Below are 20144 nucleotides of genomic sequence, written 5' to 3' on the forward strand. Positions count from 1 at the left end.
CTGGATTGATTCTGTAATCTCTGGGCCTCTTGAATTGTAATGCCTTTTCAGTTGTTTAGGGCTGGGAAGTTTTCTTCTATTATTTCCTCTAGGACGTTTACTTCCCCTTGTTCTGTTTATTCCTCTAGTAGGTCAATTATGCAAATGTTATTTCTTTTGAGATCATCTCATATTTCTCTGTTGTTTTCTGTGTCTCTCTCAATCTCTTTTTTAGCTCTTTTACATCCTTAGTTTTTCTCTAGCTCATTTTCTACCTGGTTAATTCTATTTTCTGCTTCTGCTAACCTGTTTTCCCTTCCCTCAGCTTCCTTCTTCAGTTCAGTTACAGTATTAGTTTGTTCTGATAATTGTCCTTTTAGTGCAGCTATTTCAGCTTTCAGTTCTCTAATTACCTTGAAGTAATTGGTATTTTCCTTGAGGGTCTCATCTGTTGTTCCCCTATTTCTGATAGCCCTTTCCTTAATAGTTGCCCTTATTTCTGTAACTAATAGTTTCATTATTATTGGGATAGTTCTCATATCTATAATTGCTTCTAACTTATTTGGAGTTTCTTCAGGGGTTCTGCCCTTATTCATTGTGCTAGCAGTTTTATTTGCTCTCTATTTGACCTTTTTTTAAATTTAAATTGATATGTCTTGTATTTTTATGTCCTGTTACTCTTCATTTGTGTTGTGTAGGACACACTAGAGTCTTTTCTCAGATGAAGTCACAAATCTTAGAATGTATAATAGCAGCCGAAGCAAAGATTAACACAGTTCAATCAAAACCAGATAGTCAAGCAACACTCCACTGTAAAAACAAAAAACCAATAATACAAAGGGAAGGGAAGAGGAAAAAACAAAACAAAGGAAAGGTAAGTACAGACAATTACAAAAGTAAGCTTTCAACTATAAATTCTAAAGATAGTGGGAAGAGAGAGAAAGAAAGAGGAGAGACATGGGGGAGAGAGAGAGAAGAAGAAGACTTCTTCTACAAGATAATTCATGAACAAGTGCTACTGAATAAAATAAAAGAAACAAAAAAACAGTGAAAGGAAAGAGATTTTTCAGATCAGCTTTAAAGTAAGAAGAGAAGTAGAGAAAAGAGGGACAGGGAAGTCACTCCCAGAATGTGTAGCACACCCAATCACCTATCAATGGAAGAAGCAGCAATGGCTACTTTTGTTCAAGTTGGAGAGGGGGGAAAAGCCCAAGTAATAATGATAGTATAATAAAATTATATAAACTTCCCTAACAGTTAGTCTGCAGATTGAACCAGTACAGATTGGTTCCACACAGCCTCATCTCCTTCCTAAACCAAGTTAAAAATAAGCAATTATAAGAGGCAAACACAAGCATTACCAGAAAAATGCAGGTACTTTACCCCAGACCAGACCAAGGCTCTGATTGGTCAGGTATTTTGTCACTCAGATAGAGTTCCTGCTACCTTCAATGTCTTTTGAAAGACAACCCTGAATAGCATAGAAGGCTTTGATTGATTGATTCTGTTGCTTTGATAGAACTCCAGCTGCCTTCAATGTCTTTTGAATGACACACATTTGAAAGACACCCCTGCTGATCCAGGAATCTTGCTAAAGAATTCCCTTCACAGGAGGGAGTACCAGGAGTAGCTGGTGTGGGGGGTTGGGAACTAGCAAAACAGAAAACTCCCAGCCAATCTTTGCTTCAGCCTCTGTTTGCCAGCCCTAATATGGATTATAGGAGTATTCTTTAGTTCTTTTCTGCCCCCCCCAGTGTACCCCTATCCCACTACTGTCCCAGAATTCCTACCCTCACCAGAACTTCCCAATTTTGAAACATCCACCTTGCAGAGCTCAGGACATGCATTGTCTCTGAGTTGCCATCTTGATTCTGCCCACATTTGGAATCTACTCTTTGCCCCAATTTAGCTTTCTAGTCCTACTCTCAACTCTGACAATATCATCCCATACAGTATTTTTACTCCATCTCCATGTTGGCTATCAAGCTCAACCAAAAATTACTAGTCATGGGCCCCCAGGAACATACCTAAAATAGACTTCCTAGCTTCTTTCCATCTTAAAAAAATCCCTGTTCTCATCTATTCTATTCCTACTTTTTGTTTCCTGCTCATTAATTAGTTTTTCCAGCTTTTTTTCTTGCCACCTTTCAGCCACCAAGTTGCAGATGCTACTATGATTCCATATTGACTTCCTTAGCAAACTACCTTATCAATGTGTCTCAGAACCTCAGCTTTACAGAGCCCTTCTGACTAGGGCTTTATGTAAACACCCATATCCAGGAGAGGAGCAATCACACAAACCAAAACTCCCACCTTCTGGACCTATAAAGAATTTTGGTCCATACTCCCAGACAGGGAGAAATGTTAGTAGTTGTCCAGAATGCTCTGAACTCCAGATTTCATCAGAACCCAGAGAGAGAGAGAGAGAGAGGAAAAAGAAAGGGCATTCAGAAGCAGTATTAGGTATAGGTGTGACTTAAAAATAAAGAGAAGGCAGAACCCTAGAGAAAAAAAAAGGCAAATATATATAAATGTAGTTATTTACAGAAATAATAGTCAACCCATATCTGTAACCTTGGGAGAATTACTGTAGTTTCCAGTGGAGAAAACGGAAACACAGAACTCATGGTGGGAGTAGTGTGGAATTAAAGCCCTATCTTACAATTTTGTAAATACATATTAAATTAATAGTAAACAGTTTAGCAAGCCTATTAAAATATATTACTTATAATGTTTAATAATAAATTTCACATTATATCAGTAATATGTAAAATATAGAAATAGCAGATCATATATAATGTGGTATTCAATGAGAACACAGAATGACAAAAGCTTACAAATCTTTTGGAATTAAAAAAGTTCTAGATAAAAAGAATTTCCTGCACATTGCATAATATGCTTTTGCTCTGATCTTATAACCAAATTCATGTGTGGGCACATAATTGTTTCTATATAAAATGAAATTGCAGGAGCATAAAAATAGAAAAAAGTGGATTCAAATAGTTTATAACATTGTAACAGCTTCCAGTCTTTGGAAGCTATCATTTTGTCAGCATAATTTTAATATTGGAATTAAATTAAGTTTGAACCTAAAATTTTTCTTACCTTGAATTTAGAAAGAAAATCTCTTTGTTCAATGATTCCCCTGACTGGGGCCTAAATTACTTTTAAATTCTCAGAGAAAGAGGCTTGTTTTTTAAAAAATAATATTTGAAGGTACATATTAATTTTTTAAAATCTATTTTAGTAAGTGTTGATTTTCATAGTTGTTACCATAGGAGTACAATTTCATATCTCTGCAAGATGATTGTCACCACACCTCATCCTTCACTGAACCACTATCTTTCACCTTTCTCCACAGTTAGACACTGATTACTAATCCCTTTTTTTTTTTCCCCCCTTCAGGGTTATCACTGGGACTAGGTGCCTACACTAAGAATCACTGCTTCTGGAGGCTATTTTTGCCCCTTTTGTTGCCCTTGTTGATTATCATTATTGGTGTTATTATTATTGTTGTTATTGATGTCATTGTTATTGGATAGGGCAGAGAGAAATCAAGAGAGCAGGGGAAGACAGGGGGTGGGGATAGACACCTGAAGACCCACTTCACTTCTTGTGAAATGACCCTCCCTGCAGATGGGGAGCCAGGGGCTCCAGCGAGGATCCTTATGTGGGTCCTTGTGCTTTGACCCCCCATTTTTTAACCCTTGTCCCCAGAAACCCCCGCCCCATCCCCGCCCTGAGGTCTCTTTTTATCTGCAATGAAGTACTTTACTTCCTTAAGGTTTCATCTTGCATTATCTCTTGCTGTGTTTCTTAATTCCCTCCTATGAGTGAGACTATCTTTTTTCCTTCTGGCATGTTTAATGTAATGTGATTCCAGTTCCATCTATGTTGCACTAAAAGATTATATACCACAATTTATTTAATCATAGGTGTGTTATTAGGCACTTAGGTTATTAGATTGCTTCCAAATTTAGGTATTTCAAGTAGTGCTTTCATGTACATAGGTATGCATAGATCTCTGCAATAAGTGATTTTATGTCCTCTGGATGGATGCTTAGGAAAGGTACTGCTGAACTGCTTGGTAGACCCCTTTTCAACCTTCTGAGAAGTCTCTGGAAAGTTTCCCACAATGAATGGAGCAGTTGATATTCCCAAAAATAGTGTAAACTTAAAAGTGTTCCCGTTCCTCCATTTCCTCACCAGTACTGTTAGTATCTTCTTTTATTTATTTTTTATTTTTTCTATTGAGGGATTAGTGGAGTGTAATAGTTTCTAATACATTAATACTCATGTCTTATGTCCCTGTGATAGATGTCTGAAAAACACTCTGACCTCCCAATTTATGTCCCTTTCCACCATCATGCACCAGGATACCAAGCCCCAACCCCATGCCTTCTCTCCCTCCTTGCCCAGATTCCTTTGCATTAATGCAATACATCAGACCTAGTCTGTTACACCTTGCATTTTCCATTTCTTTGTTCCTTAAGTTCTACCTAAAAGTGAGATCATTCAGTATTTAGCTTCATTTTGGCTTATCTCACTAAACATGATCCCATACAAAATGAAGCAAATGAGATGATTTCATTGTTTTAAAAAGATGAATAGTATTTTATTGTTGCTATATACCTCAACTTTCTTAACCACTCATCTGTTTTTGGACAAGTGGACTACTTCCAAGTTTTAGCTATGACAAATTATGCTGCTATGAAAAATAGATGTACATAAGCCTCTTCAGGTACTACCTCTGGATATATTCCCAAAAGGGGATTTTCCAGGTCATAATTAGGCCCACTTCTATCATTCTGAAAAGTATTCATATTATTTTCCACAAAAAGTTGAACCAATTTAAATTCTACATCACCAATGTTGAAAGTGTCTTCTTTCACCGCAATGTCTCCAACAAAGTCCCTAACTTCCACCTCTCTATTTTTACAGCTGTGGAATTCTTTTCTATTTATCTAAAATAGCACCTTCAGTCTCTTTGGTACGGTCCTAGTGGTATGAAATTACATAAGAGTTCTTTGGACCTACCAGAGTACTATAGTATCCTGCTCTATTCTTTATTTTTTTTTTATAATTTATTTATTTAAGAAAGGAGATATTAACAAAATCATAGGATGGGGGGTTCAACTCCACACAGTGCCCATGACCCAATCTCCATATCCCATCCACTCCCCAATAGCCTTCCCAGTCTCTATCTCTCTGGGAGTATGGACCCAGGGTTTTCGTGGATTGCAGAAGGTGGGAGGTCTGGCTTCTATAATTGCTTCCCCTCTGAACATGGGCATTGACTGGTTGATCCATACTCTCAGTCTGCCTCTCTCTTTCCCTAGAAGGGTGAGTCTCAGGGGAAGCTGAGCTCCAGGATGCATTGGTGGGGTCTTCAGTCAAGGGAAGCCTGGCAGGCATCCTGATGGCATCTGGAACCTGGTGGCTGAAAAGAGAGTTAACATACAAAGCCAAACAAATTGTTGAAGAATCATGGGCCCAAAGGTTGGAATAGTGGAGATGAAGTGTTGGGGGGTACTCACTGCAAACTCTAGTGTACTGCTGCTTTCAGGTATATATTTGCCCTAGTTTATGGATCCGTGTGAACATATGCTCTATCTCCTGGAACCTGGTCTATATCTAGGTTTTGGGACTTTGTTAGGAAGTGAACCACCTGGGATGGAATTAGAGAATACTATGAAAGGAAAGGTCTCACCCGAGTGATGAAGCTGAAGGGTTGTCATTCCACACTTGAAGTCTCTGGACACAGTTTGAAGTGAAGCGTGCTGTGGTGGCACTCGTTGCCTTGATTAGGTTGCAATCAGCCGATACAATATTATTTGATAAGAACTGGGAGAAGCATACGGGGAAAGTGGGCCTTACCCTAGGATCCCAGGAGTGGGAGAAGTTTAGGCTCCATAGTGGAATGTGAGGTTCCTGCTGTCTTAGGGTTCAAGAACACAATGGATAGTTACTGTTATCATCACATTATTTGGTAATTAGGTTAGCTTTGAAAAGTCCCTTTGTTAGACATACAATCAATTTTTCCACCTCTCATATTAATTAAATAGTGATTTATATTACTACAATTTAATAGGTGTTTATATAAACACCATTTCCATCACCAAAAGATTGTGTCCCATCCCACCCACCCGCGCCCACCCCCACCCAACCCCCGCCTGCCAAAGAAAGCCACATGTCCACCCTCCTGCTCACCACAGGGTTTTTACTTTGATGCCCTACTTACAATTTAGTCAGATCCTGCCTTTAGTTTCCCTTTCTGATCCTTCTCAACTTCTGTTGATGAGTGGGATCATCCCATACTCAACTTTATCTCTCTGACTTAGCTCACTTAACATTATTTCTTCTAGCTCTGTCCAAGATGGGTCAGAGAAGGTGGGAAGGTGGGTTCATTGTTCTTAGCAGCTGCATAGTATTCCATAGTGTATATGAACCACAGCTTTCTCAGCCACTCATCTGTTGTTAGGCACCTGTGTTGCTTCCAGGGTTTAGCTATTATGGATTGTGCTGCTATAAATATAGGAGTAAACACATCTTTTTGGTTGGGTGTTATGGAGTCCTTGGGGTATATCCACAGGAGAGGAATTAATGGATCATATGGAGGTCAATGTCTAGCCTTGTGAGAGTTCTCCACACAGCTCTCCACAGAGGCTGTACCAATTTACATTCCCATCAGCAGTGCAAAAAGGGTTCATCTGTCCCCACAGCCTCTCCAGCATTTGTTGCTGCTGTCCTTTTTGATGTATACCATTCTCACAGGGATGAGGTGGTATCTCAATGTTGTCTTAATTTGCATTTCTCTGATAATCAGCAATCTGGAGCAGTTTTTCATATGTTTGTTAGCCTTTTGGATATCCTCTGGAATGAATGTTCTGTTCATATCCTCTGACCATTTATGATGAGGTCATTTGCTATTTTGCTGCTAAGTTTGCTGAGCTCTTTATATATTTTGGTGATTAGTCTCTTGTCTGATGTATGGCATGTGAAGATCTTCTCCCATTCTGTGAAGGGTCTCTTTGTTTGTTTAATAGTTTCTTTGGCTGTACAGAAGCTTTTCAATTTGATGTAGTCCCATTGGTTTGTTTCTGCTTTAGTCTTCCTTGCAGTTGGGTTTTTTCATCAAAGATGTCCTTGAGGTTTAGGTGGGAAAGTGTTTTACCAATGTTTTTCTCTAAGTACTTGATTGTTTCTGGTCTAACAACCAGGTCTTTAATCCATTTGGAGTTGATTTCTGTTTCTGGTGAGATAAAGTGGTTCAGTTTCATTCTTCTGCATGTTACAATCCAGTTGTCCCAGCAGCATTTATTGAAGAGAGCCTTCTTCCATTTAATACTTTGGGCCCCCTTATCAAAGATTAGATGTCCATAGGTGTGGGGGTTTAGAGCTGGGCTTTCAATTCTGTTCCACTGGCCGATTTTTGTTCCAGTATCATGCTGTTTTGATTATGATGGCTTTATAATAAAGTTTGAGTCTTGGAGTGTGATATCTCCATTTCTGTTTCTTTTCCTCAAGATGGTTTTGGCAATTCTAGGTGTTTTCTGGTTCCAGATAAATTTTTGTAGTGTTTGTTCTATTCTCTTATAGAAGCTTGGTGGAACTTTGATGAGTATTGCATTAAATTTTTATATTGCTCTGGGGAGAATATTCATTTTTTAAAAATATTTATTTTATTTATTTATTCCCTTTTGTTGCCCTTGTTGTTTTATTGTTGTAGTTATTATTGTTGTTGTCATTGTTGGATAGGACAGAGAGAAATGGAGAGAGGAGGGGAAGACAGAGAGGAGGAGAGAAAGATAGACACCTGCAGACCTGCTTAACCGCCTATGAAGCGACTCCCCTGCAGGTGGGGAGCCGGGGTTCGAACCGGGATCCTTATGCCGGTCCTTGTGCTTTGTGCCACCTGCGCTTAACCCGCTGCGCTACAGCCCGACTCCTGAGAATATTCATTTTGATGATATTTATTCTTCCAATCCATGATCATGGGATATCTTTCCATTTCTTGGTATCAGTTTCTATTTCCTTGAATAGCAACTCGTAGTTTTCAGTATATAAGTCTTTCACTTCTTTGATCAGCTTTATTCCTAGGTATTTTATTGATTTTGTTGCAACAGTGAATGGGAGTGATTTTTTGATGTCTTCTTCAGATTTAGTGTTTGCATGAAGAATTGTCACTGATTTTTGTACATTGATTTTGTAGCCTTACACCTTGCTATATTGCCTAATAACTTCCAGTAGTTTTCTGCTGGATTCTTTAGGTGTTTCTAAGTATACTGTCATATCATCACCAAATAGTGAGAGCTTGACTTCTTCCCTTCCAATTTATATTCCTTTCTCTTGTCTGATTGCTATGGCAAGAACTTCCAATGCTATGTTGAAGAGTAATGGTGACAGTGGACAGACCTGTCTAGTCCCCGATCTGAGGGGGAATGCTTTCAGCTTCTGTCCATTGAGTATGATGTTAGCTGTAGGTTTGCTATATATGGATTCCAATAACTTGAATTTCCCATCTCTTCCCATTTTTTTGTGTTTTGAGCATGAATGAGTGTTGGATTTTGTCAAAGTCTTTCTCTTCATTTATTGAGATAATCATGTGGTTTTTGGCTTTGCTTTTATTGATATGGTGAATGACATTGATTGACTTATGGATGTTGAACCAATCTTGTATTCCTGGGATAAATCCCACTTGGTCATGTTGAACAATCTTTTTGATGTGTTGCTGTATCCGGTTGGCCAAGATCTTGTTTAATATTTTGGCATCTATGTTCATTAGAGATATTGGTCTGTAGGTTTTCTTTTTTGTTGTGTCCCTATATGCTTTTGGTATCAGGGTGATGTTGGCTTCATAAAAGGTGGAAATGAGTGTTCCTGTTTCTTCGATCTTATGGAAAAGCTTTAGGAGTATATTTCCTGAAGGTTTCGTAGAATTCATTTTGAAGCCATCTGGTCCAGGACTTTTGTTGTTGGGGAGATTCTTAATAACGGTTTCAATTTCTTTGTCTGTGATTGGTGCATTTAGGTTTTGTAGTTCTTCTTGGTTCAGTTTTGGAAGGGCATATTCTTCTAGGAATTCTTCCTTTTCCAGAATTTCTAGCTTGGCGGCGTATAGTTCTTCATAGAAGTTTCACATGATTTTCTGGATTTCTGTGGTGTCTGTTGTGATATCTCCTCTATAGTTTACAATTCTATGAATTTGAGTCTTCTCTCTTTTTTGTTTAGTGAGTCTGGCTAGGACTTTGTCAATTTTGTTTATTCTTTTAAAGAACCAACATTTGACTTCAATGATTTTCTGTATGGTTCCCTAATTTTTTATTTTGTTTATTTCTGCTCTAATTTTATTTATTTATGTCCTTCTGGTTGCTTTAGGGTTCCTTTGTTCTTCTTCCTCTAAGTCCTTGAGGTGTGCAGTAAGGTCGTTCATTTGAGCTTCTTCTTGGTGTTTAATATGTGATTGTATGGCTATGAGTTTCCCTCTCAACACTGCTTTAGCTGTGTCCCAAATATTTTGATAGCTTGTGTCATCATTTTCATTTGTTTCCAGGAACATTTGAATTTCTTGCTTGAGTGACTCTCGGACCCAGTGGTTGTTAAGGAGTATGTTGTTTAATTTCAAAATTCTGTGTCTTTTAATAATTTTCTGTTTGTTGTTAAATGTTAGTTTTACTCCACTGTGGTCTGAGAAGATACTTGGGATGATTTCAATGCTCTTGAATTTATTGATGCTGTCTTTGTGGCCTAACATGTGGTCTATCCTTGAGTATGTGTTATGTAGATTTGAAAAGAATGTGTATTCCAGTTTTTTGGGGTGAAGAGCTCTGAAGATGTCCAGGAGGTCTATTATGACCATCTCTTCATTTAATTCTCTTGTTTCTTTGTTGATTCTCTGCTTTGTTGATCTGTTTAAGTGTGAGATTGGGGTGTTAAAATCTCCCACTATTATTGTATTAATATTGATGTATTTTTGAAATTCAGTAGGTGCTTGATGTATTTAGATGATCCCTCATTGGGTGCATAGATGTTAATGATTGTTAAGTCTTCTGGGCTGATTGATCCTCTAACCATTATTTAATGTCCTTGTCTATCTTTTATTACTTTATTTAATTTAAAATCTATTGTGTCTGAGATGAGAATGGCTGTTCCAGCTTTTCTTTGTGGTCCATTAGCCTGTATGATAATTTCCATCCTTTCACTTTAAGTCTGTGTTTTCTTGTGTCAGATGGGATTATTGCAAGCAGCATATGGTTGGATTATGTTTTCTGATCTATCCTCCCACTCTGCCTTTTGATGGGTGAGTTTAAGCCATTGACCTTTATTGATATTATGGAGTTAATGTATTGTAGTGCCATTATTCAATCAATTTTTATTTGCTCTGATATATGGCAAGTATTATAGTGAAGTTCTTGTTTATAAGCGGTGTTTTAGAACCTCTTTTAGGGTCAGTTTGTTGAGGGTTGCTTCCTTTAACTGTTGTTTGTCTAAGAAGGTTTTGATCCCTCCATCTAGTTTGAATGAAAGTCTAGCAGGATATATTATCCTTGGTTGAAACCCTTTTTCATTCAGGGCTCGATAGATATCTTGCCATTCTCTTCTGGCTTTTAGAGTTTCAGTGGAGAAGTCTGTTGATAGTCTTATGGGTTTTCCCCTGTATGTGACTTTTTGTTTCTCTCTTGCAGCCTTTAGGATCCTTTCTTTAGCCTTACCTCTTCTCATTGTGACTATGATGTGTCTTGGTGTCATCAAGTCTGGGTTGATTCTGTTTGGAACTCTCAGGGCCTCTTGAATCTTGATGTCCTTTCTGATATTTAGGTCCTGGAAGTTTTCTTCTATAATTTCCTCTAGAATGTTTCCTTCTCCTCCTCTCTTTCTTCCTCTGGCAGGCCAATTATACAAATGTTACTTCTTCTGAGATCATCCCATATGTCTCTGTTGTTTTTTTCAGTGTCTCTCAATCTCTTTTTGAGCTCTTTCACAACTTTTTTAGTTTTCTCTAACTTGTACTCTGTCTGACTAATTTTGTTTTCTGCTTCTGTTGGTCTGTTTTCCCTTCCCTCAGCTTCTTTCTTCAGTTCAGCTATTTCAACTTTCAGTTCTCTAATTGCCTCTAGATAATCAGTTTTTTCCATGGGGGTCTCAACTGTTATTTCCCTAAAACTGCTATTTCCTCCAATGTTGTTTTCATTTCTGTGATTAATAAGTTTATTATTGCTTGCATACTTTTCTTACCTATGGTTATTTCTGGCTGGTTTGTAGTTTCTTCTGGGCTCTTGTCTTCATTCATTGTAGTAGCAGTTTTATTTGCTCCTGATCTACCCATTTTTTTATTACTGTGTTTCTTATTTTTATGTTCTGTTGTTCCTCAGTTGTTGTGTTTTGAGTACAAGCAACACTGTACTAAATACCTTTATGACAAATGCAATCACCAACTTCAGAAATTACAATAGTAACTGAAGGAAGCATTGATGCAGTTTAATCACTACCAGTTAACCAAATAATGTCTCTAGTTTGTGAAAAAATGGCAACCAAGTCCAAGTGAAGAATAAAGAGAAAGGAAAGAAGGGATAGCAAGAATAGATGATTATGCAAATCTACTATCCACTGTATAGTCTAGGTTTAGCAAGAGGAGAAAGGGAAGTAGAGCAGAAATACACACATAGAGAATCCACTATAAGTCAGATTTCTCCCCAAAAATAATTCACAAACGAGTATCAGTGAATTCAGAAAGCCGAACTAGGAGGAAAGAAGAAAGACAAGAAAGGAAAAAAAAAAAGGAAGAAAAACAAGAGAGAAAAAGAAAAAAAAAAGATAAGAATAAGAACTGTAATAAAGGAGCAGTGTAAGGAACGTTTTTTAATTAATTAATTAATTTTTATTTTATTTTTTAATTAGCTAGGAAGAGGGAGAAGGGGAGAGTTGGTAGGAGTAGTGAAACAAGTTCCTCTTGCAGTGGATAAGACGCCTAGACCCTTGGAATGGAAAATACACTAAGAGTTCATTCTGGTCAACCTAAAGGAGGGGGGGAAAGAGATACACCTTTATACAATATTAATAATAAAATAGAGCAGGGTAAAAAACCCTGTCCCAGATTGCCTCAAGCCACCTGAGCAGAGGCAGATGATTGTTAAGAAAGTAATACGAACAAACAAAAACCAAAAACCAAAAACCTAAAAAAAAAAAAAAACCTCAGGGCAGTCTTACCCTTTTGTAGATCCAAATGACCATTTAGAAAGAAAGAGGCTGGAGGGTTTCAGAAAGGAATAGACTTGGAATGGAACCTCTGTTAAGCTAGGAATCTTGATAAAGAAAGAAGCTCAGCAGGGAAGCCTGCTAGGAGCAGCTTTCTGGCACCCAGGGTCTGGTTATGGGGGGGAGGGGAAAGGGTGTGCTTTGGGAATAATTAAAAAAAGTCTTCCTTTCTTTTTTCCTCTATATTATAACCCAAACTGGGCTATATTCGCCCCCTTGGTGTCACAGCTAGGACCCCAAATTCACTGTCCTGCTGAAGGTAAAAAATTCTACCGTTTCCAGCAGCTGTTGTTGTCGGAACTCAGACCAGAAGCTACTTCTCATTCAGCCCCCTGCTCTATTCTGAATGGATTCCCACAAGTTAACACTCTCCTTTTCCCAATACTTAACAACAAAGTAGTTAAAAACAAAAACAGTGAAACTACACTATTAAAACCATGATAATGATTCATCCCATGTCTTTTTGTTCCCTATCAGGGAAACTTTCCTTTTTATTGAACTACTTTTTTTTCCCTTTCCTGTACTGTCAAGAGTTTAGACATAATGGAGTTTTATATATATATATATATATTTATTTATTTATTTATTTATTACCAGAGCACTGCTTAGCTCTGGTTTATAGTTGTGAGGGGGATTAAACCTGGGACTTTACATAACCATTATGTTATCTATCCCTGCTTGAGTCTTATATTTCTATAGTGAACTATTGCTTCTTCTATTAGTATGTGCACATTTCTTTTTCTTTTAATTTCTTTATTGGGAAATTAATGCTTTACATTCAAAAGTAAATACAATAGTTTATACATGCATAACATTTCTCAGTTTTCCACATAACAATATAACCCCCACTAATTCCACTGTCATCCTTTTTGGACCTATACTCTCCCCTCCTCCCCACTCCAGTCATTTACTTTGGTGCAATACACCAACTCCATTCAGGTTCTACTTGTGTTTTCTCTTCTGATCTTGTTTTTCAACTTTTGCATGAGAGTGAGATCATCCCATAGTCATGCTTCTGTTTCTGACTTATTTCCTTGATATTATTTCTTCAAGCTCCATCCAAGATGGGCTGAAAACAGTGAAGTCACCATTTTTAGTAGTGAAGTAGTATTCCATTGTGTTTATATACCACAACTTTCTCAGCCACTCATCTGTTGTTGGACACTTGGGTTGCTTCCAGGTTTTGGCTATTACAAATTGTGCTGCTATACATAGGTGTACATAAATCTTTTTGGATGGGTGTGTTGAGTTCCTTAGGATATATCCCCAGGAGAGGAATTGCAAGGTCATGGAGTAGGTCCATTTATAGCCTTCTGAGAGTTTTACAGACTGTTCTCCACAAAGGTTGGACCAATTTCCATTTCCCACCAGCAGTGCAGGAGGTTTTCTTCGACCCCACAATTTCTCCAGCATTTGTTGCTGCTACCTTTTCTGATGGATGACATTCTGATAGGAGTGAAGTGATCTCATTGTTGTCTTTACTTGAATTTCTCGGACAAAGACTTGGAGAATTTTTTTATGTGTTTCTCAGCATTTTGGTTCTTTTCTGTGGTGAATATTCTGTCCATGCCCTCTCCCCATTTTTGGATGTAGTCATTTGTTGCCTTGTTCTTGAGTTTGTCAAGTTCTTTATATATTTGTTATTTAACTTTTGTCTGATGTATGGCATGTGAAGATCTCCCATTCTGTGAGGGGTCTTTTGGTTTGGGTAGTGGTTTATTTGCTGTGCAGAAGCCTTTCAATTGATGTAGTCCCATAGGTTTATGCTTGCCTTAGTCTTCTTTGTAACTGGATTCATTTTATTGAAGATGTCTTTAAATTTTATGCAGAAAAGAGTCCTGCCAATGTTCTCCTCTGATAGTTTCTGGCCTAACACCCAAGACCTTGATTTACTTGGAACTTACGTTTGTATTTGGTGAAATACAGTGGTTCAGTTTCATTCTTCTGCATGTTTCAATCCATTTTTTTCCAACACCAATTGTTGAAGAGACTCATATTTCCTCATTTAATAGACTAGCACCTTTGTCAAAGATTAGATATACATAGGTGTGAGGGCTTACTTGTGGGCTCTTAATTCTATTCCACTGGTAAGTGTGTCTATTCATGTTCCAGTACCAAGTAGTTTTGATGACAGTGGCCCTATAATATAATTTGACATATGGGAGTGTGATGCCTTCAGTTCTGTTCTTTCTTCTCAAGATTATTTTCACAATTCTAGGCCTTTTATTGTTCCAGACATTTGTTCTATTCTCCTAAAAAATGGTATTGAGGTCTTTATGGGGATGGCACTAAATTTGTATATGACTCTGGGTAGTATATCCATTTTAATGATACTAATTCTTCCATCCCATGAACATGGAATATCTTTCCACTTCTTTGTGTCTTTTTCAATTTCCTTGAGTAGTAACTCATAATTTTCAGTATACAAGTCTTTCACTTCTTTCCTCAGGTTTGTTTTTGTTGCTATAGTAAAAGGAACTGATTTCTGGATTTTATCTTCTTCTAACTTAGTGTTTGCATAGAGGAATGCCACTGACTTTTCAATGTTAATTTTGTAGCCTGAAACCATACTGTATTGCCTGATGATTTCCAAAAGATTCTTGCAGACTTCTTTAGGTTTTTCTATGTATACTATCATGTCATCTGTAAATAGGGAGAGTATGACTTCTTCTCTTCCAATTTGTATCCCTTTAATTCCTTGCTTCTTCCTGATTGCTATGGCAAGAAATTCCAACACTATGTTGAATAGTAAGTGATAGTGGGCAGCTCTGTCTAGTACCTGATCTGAGGGGAAATGTTTCAAGTTTTTCACCATTAAATATGATATTGGCTGTAGATTCGCTATATAAAGACTCCACTACCTTGAGGAATTTTCCATCTATTCCCATATTTTGTAGTGTTTTGATCATAAAGGGATATTGGATTTTGTGAAAGGCTTTCTCTGCATCTATTGATATGACCATGTGGGTTTTGGTTTTGCTTTTATTGATGTGGTGGATCAGGTTGATTGATTTATGTATATTAAATAAACCTTGCATCCCTGGGATAAACCCAACTTGGTCATGATGAACAATCTTTAAAAAAAAATTTAATTAATTGAAAAAAGGAGACATTAACAAAAACCATAGGATAAGAGGGGTAAAATGCTACCACCAGATCTCCATATCCCATCCCCTCCCCTGACAGCTTTCCTATTCTTTATCCCTCTGGGAATATGGACACAAGGTCATTGTGGTATGCAGAAGATGGAAGGTCTGGCTTCTGTAATTGCTTCCCCACTGAACATGGTTGTTGGCTTGCCAATCCATACTGGATCCATACTGCTTCTTGATCCATACTGGATCAAGTATCAATGAACAATCTTTTTAATATACTGAAGTATCCAGTTGGATATAATATTGTTCAATATTCTAGCATCTGTGTTCATCAGACATATTAGTCTGTAGTTTTCTTTTTTGGTTTTGTCCCTGTCTGCTTTTGGTATCAAAGTGATGTTGGCTTCTTAGAAACTGGAAGGGAGTATTCCTGTGTCTTCAGTCTTCTGGAAGACATTTAAAAGTTGAGGCATTAACTCTTCCTTGAAAGTTTTTTTTTAATATTTATTTATTTATTCCCTTTTGTTGCCCTTGTTGTAGTTATTATTGCTGTAGCTATTATTGTTGGACGGGACAGAGAGAAATGAAGGTGGGGAGACAGAGAGGGGAAGAGAAGGATAGATACCTGCAGACCTGCTTCACCTCTTCCAAAGTGACTCCCCTGCAGGTGGGGAGCCAGGGACTCAAACTGGGGTGCTTAAGCTGGTCCTTGCACTTTGCTCCACCTGTGCTTAACCCGTTGCACTACTGCCCGACTCCCCCTTGAAAGTTTTATAGCATTCATTTGTAAAACCATCTGGTCCAGGACTTTTATTCTTGGGAGGTTTTTGATAACTGTTTCATTAGCTGTGATGGGCCTGCTCATATTATCTATTTACTATTAATTTAATTTTGGAAGTTCGTAGGTATGTAGGAACTCATCCATTTCTTTCAGGTTCTCTAGCTTCATAGCACAGAGTTGTTCATAGAAGCCTCGCAGGATATGTTGAATTTCTGTGGTATGTGTTGTTATGTCTCCTCTTTCCTTTACAATCTAATTTATTTGGGTCTTCTCCCTTTTTTGTTTTGTGAGTCTGGCTAAAATTTTGTCAATTTTGTTCACTCTTTCGAAGAACCAAGATTTACTTTTGTTGATCTTTTGTATGTTTTTCTTATTTTCAATGTCATTTATTTCTGCCATAACTTCAGTTATTTCTATCCTTCTGGTTGCTTTAGGATTCCTTTGTTCTTCTTCTTTTAGGTCTATAAGGTGTGCAGTCAGTTGTTTATTTTTGCTTTTTCTTGTTTCCTAGTGTGTGCTTCTATGGCTATGAACTTCCCTCTCAGTACTGCCTTAGCTATGTTCCAAATATTTTGATAGCTTGTGTCTTCATTTTCATTGAACTCTTGAAACATTTGGATTTCTTTCTTTATTTCCTCTTTGACCCAGTAGTTGTTAAGTAGTGTATTGTTGAATGTCTGAAATTTGGGACTGTTACTAATCTTTTGTTGATTGTTAAGTGTTAGTTTAATTCCACTGCAGTCTGAGAAGATACTTGAGAATATTTCAGTGCTCTTGACTTTGCTGATGCTGTCTTTGTGGCTTAATATGGTCTATCCTTGAGAATTTCCTATGTGGACTTGGGTAAAATGTGTATTCCAGTTTCTTGTGGTGAATGCTTCTGAAAATTTCCAATAGTTCTAGTTTATCTATCTCCTCATTTAGCTCCCTCATGTCTTTATTGATTTCCTCTCTGGATAATCTGTCAAGTTGAGAGAGTGGAGTGTTGAAGTGCCCTACTATTACTGTGTTGCTGTTAATATATTGCTGTAACTCTTTCAATAGATGTTTGATATATTTAGATGGCTTCTCATTGAGTGCATAGATGTTAATAATTGTTAAGTCTTCTGGATTGACTGATCCTCTGAGCATTAAGTAATGTCCATCTAAATCTTTTAAAATTATATTTACTTTAATGTCTATTGTGTCAGATATGAGAATAGCTGTTCCTGCCCTTTTTTGTGGGCCATTGGTTTGTATAAGAATTTTTCATCTTTCACTCTGAGTCTGTGTTTGTCTTTATAAGTTAAGTGAGTTTCCTGTGGAGAGAATATTGTTGAGTTGTGTTTTATGATCCATCTTCCTAATCTGTGCCTTTAAATAGGTGATTTCAGGTCAGTGACATTTAATGATATAATAGATTAAAGGTATTTTAACACCATTCTTGTAGGTTTTTAGAGTGTTCTGATATATTATGGTGGACTGACTGTTTATAGGAGACCTGTCAGAACTTCTTTCAGGGCAGGCTTGGTGATAGTTGATTCTTTCAACTATTGCTTGTCTGAGATTTTTTTTTATGCCTTCATCTAGTCTGAATGACAGTTTAGCAGGATAAAGTAGTCTTGGTTGAAAGCCTTTCTCATTGAGCACTTGGTAGATATCCTGCCATTCTCTTCTGGCCTGTAGTGTTTGTGTGGAGAAGTCTGCTGCTAATCTTATGGGTTTTCCTCTGTAGGTGATACTTTGTTTTTCTCTTGCAGCCTTCAAGAACCTTTCTTTATTTTTATTCCTTTCCATTATAAATATGATGTGTCTTGGTGTCTTTAAGTCTGGGCTAATTTTGTTTGGGACCCTCTGGGCTTCTTGAACCTTCATGTCTTTTTAAAAAATATTTATTTATTTCCTTTTGTTGCCCTGGTTGTTTTATTGCTACAGTTATTATTATTGTTATTGATGTTGTCATTGTTAGGTAGGACAAAGAGAAATGGAGGGAGGAGGGGAAGAAAGAGAGGGGGAGATAAAGATAGACACCTGAAGACCTGCTTCACCGCCTGTGAAGAGACTCCCCTTCAGTTGGAAAGCTTGGGCTCGAAAGAGGATCCATACACCAGTCCTTGCACTTTGTATCACCTGTGCTTACCCTGCTGCTCTACTGCCTGACTCCCACCTTTTCTGGCATTTATATTGCATATACTAGAGAAGTTCTTAGCTATTATGGCCTGAAGTATGTTTTCTTCCTCACTCTTTCTCTTTCTTCCTCTAGTAAGCCAATAATGTATATATTATTTCTTTTGAAGTCTTCCCATAGATCTCTGTTGTTGTTTTCAGTATCTCTTAATCTCTTTTTGAGATCACTTATTTCTTTTTTAGATGTCTCTAATTCTTCCTTGATCTTACTAATTCGGTCTTCAGCCTCATTTATTCTAATTTCTCTTCCCTCTGCTGTTTTCTTGAGTTCATCTATTTTGTTACCCTATTCTGATACTGTTTTAGCTTGTTCATCTAGTTGTTTTTTTATGTCAGCTATTTCAGCTTTCAGATCTCTAATAACCTTGAGATAATTAGTGTTTTCTTCCAGAGTCTCAGTTGTTGTTTCTACATTTCTGATAATTCTTTCAAACTCTTCAATCATTCCTGTGACTATTTCCGTAACTAGTGTTTTGATGTAGACCTCACTATTTTGTGGTTAAACCTTTGGGGGGCTTTTAGTTGAACTCTTGTACTGGTTCCTTTCTCCAATGTTTCTTCTTGTTGGTTTAACCATTCTAAGTAATATGTTATGAAGTCTCTTTCTCAGTACTTTTCAAATTTCTGCTGATCATTCTTGCCTGGATTGACTTGTGACTAAATAAGATACTTAAGAGTTCACAATTGTGGAAATTAATAGTTGTTTCAATATTATTTCAATCCTGAGTTGGAACACATTGGCTTTTCAAGCTTATTTTGTTCTTTTTCTTCTCTGTAGGTTATGGGATTCTAGAGCTTTTAAACTATAAGTAGACTTCTTAGCTTAATCACTCACTCCTGACTAAGAGACAGAGAAGGGTGGGGGAGACATAGCACAGAGAGTCTCCTACACCCCCAGCATCCAAAACTGTGGGCTCAATTCAGCTTCTCTGCCAAGCCAAGCAGCACTGCTGGGCCATGTAGGTTTCTAAACAATAACCCTTTATAGTCTGTAGGTATGTAGGTGGTTATTCACCATTTTGTCATCAGGAGAACAATGTAGAAAGGCTCCCACTCTACAGCCTCACTGCTAGGCCATCTAGGCTTAGATCTTATCCTGAGTTTCCTGGTCAGTTTTCTGTTCCCAGATGTCAGCACAGGGCCTCCCGACTGCTGCTTCAGCCTCTGAGGGCAGTGTCAATGGAGACTCACTGTTGTATTTGTTGAGTCTTAGGGGAGTCCTCTCCTCCCTTCAGCAGTCCTTTTGTTGGTAAAACCAGTCTGGAACTGGTGCCTCAGCTAGCAAACTGCTGGACTGTTACCAGGCTGTCAATCTCTCCTTAGGCTCCTTTTGTCCATGAGCCACACATGTTTGCATTTACCAGTGATTTGGTGGGTTCCTGAAGTTGTTCCAGTCCCAGGTGATCTCCTGTAAACACTATTTTTTATTGCTTCTTCAATATAGTGGTTTTGGAGTGTGACAAGTCTATATTCAAATTCCTTCTCCTACCTATTGGGAAATGATTTGAGCCAATGTGCCCACATTTCTTCACATCATATTCATAGTAAATTTATCTTATGATGAATAGCTATAATACTTACACAAAAAGAAGTAGTGTTTGACTAAATTCATGTAATAGCAGATGGCAAATTTCAAACTGATTTCTAGAACTCTAAATCAGGTGTTTCTTCTTCGTTGTTTTCTCCTCCTCCACCACCACCTTTTTTCCCTCCTTTTTCTCCTTATTCTTCCCTCCAGGGTTATTTCTGTGGCTCTGTGCCTGCACTATGAATCCATTGTTCCTGGAGGCCATTTTTCCTATTTTCAGTGTTGTTGTTGCCCTTGTTGTCCTTGTTCTCAAAGAGAAATTGAGAGAGTAAGAGAGAAG

At 37.6% G+C, this 20144-nt stretch overlaps 1 protein-coding gene across 8 annotated transcripts in view; it reads left to right on the forward strand.

The window, feature by feature from the left end:
- The window catches only part of DGKB (diacylglycerol kinase beta), a 918246-nt gene that overhangs the window by 219542 nt on the left and 678560 nt on the right, over positions 1-20144 (forward strand). The window lies entirely within an intron of this gene.

Source organism: Erinaceus europaeus, chromosome 8, assembly GCF_950295315.1.
Source record: "Erinaceus europaeus chromosome 8, mEriEur2.1, whole genome shotgun sequence".
NCBI classification, from domain to species: Eukaryota; Metazoa; Chordata; class Mammalia; order Eulipotyphla; family Erinaceidae; genus Erinaceus; species Erinaceus europaeus.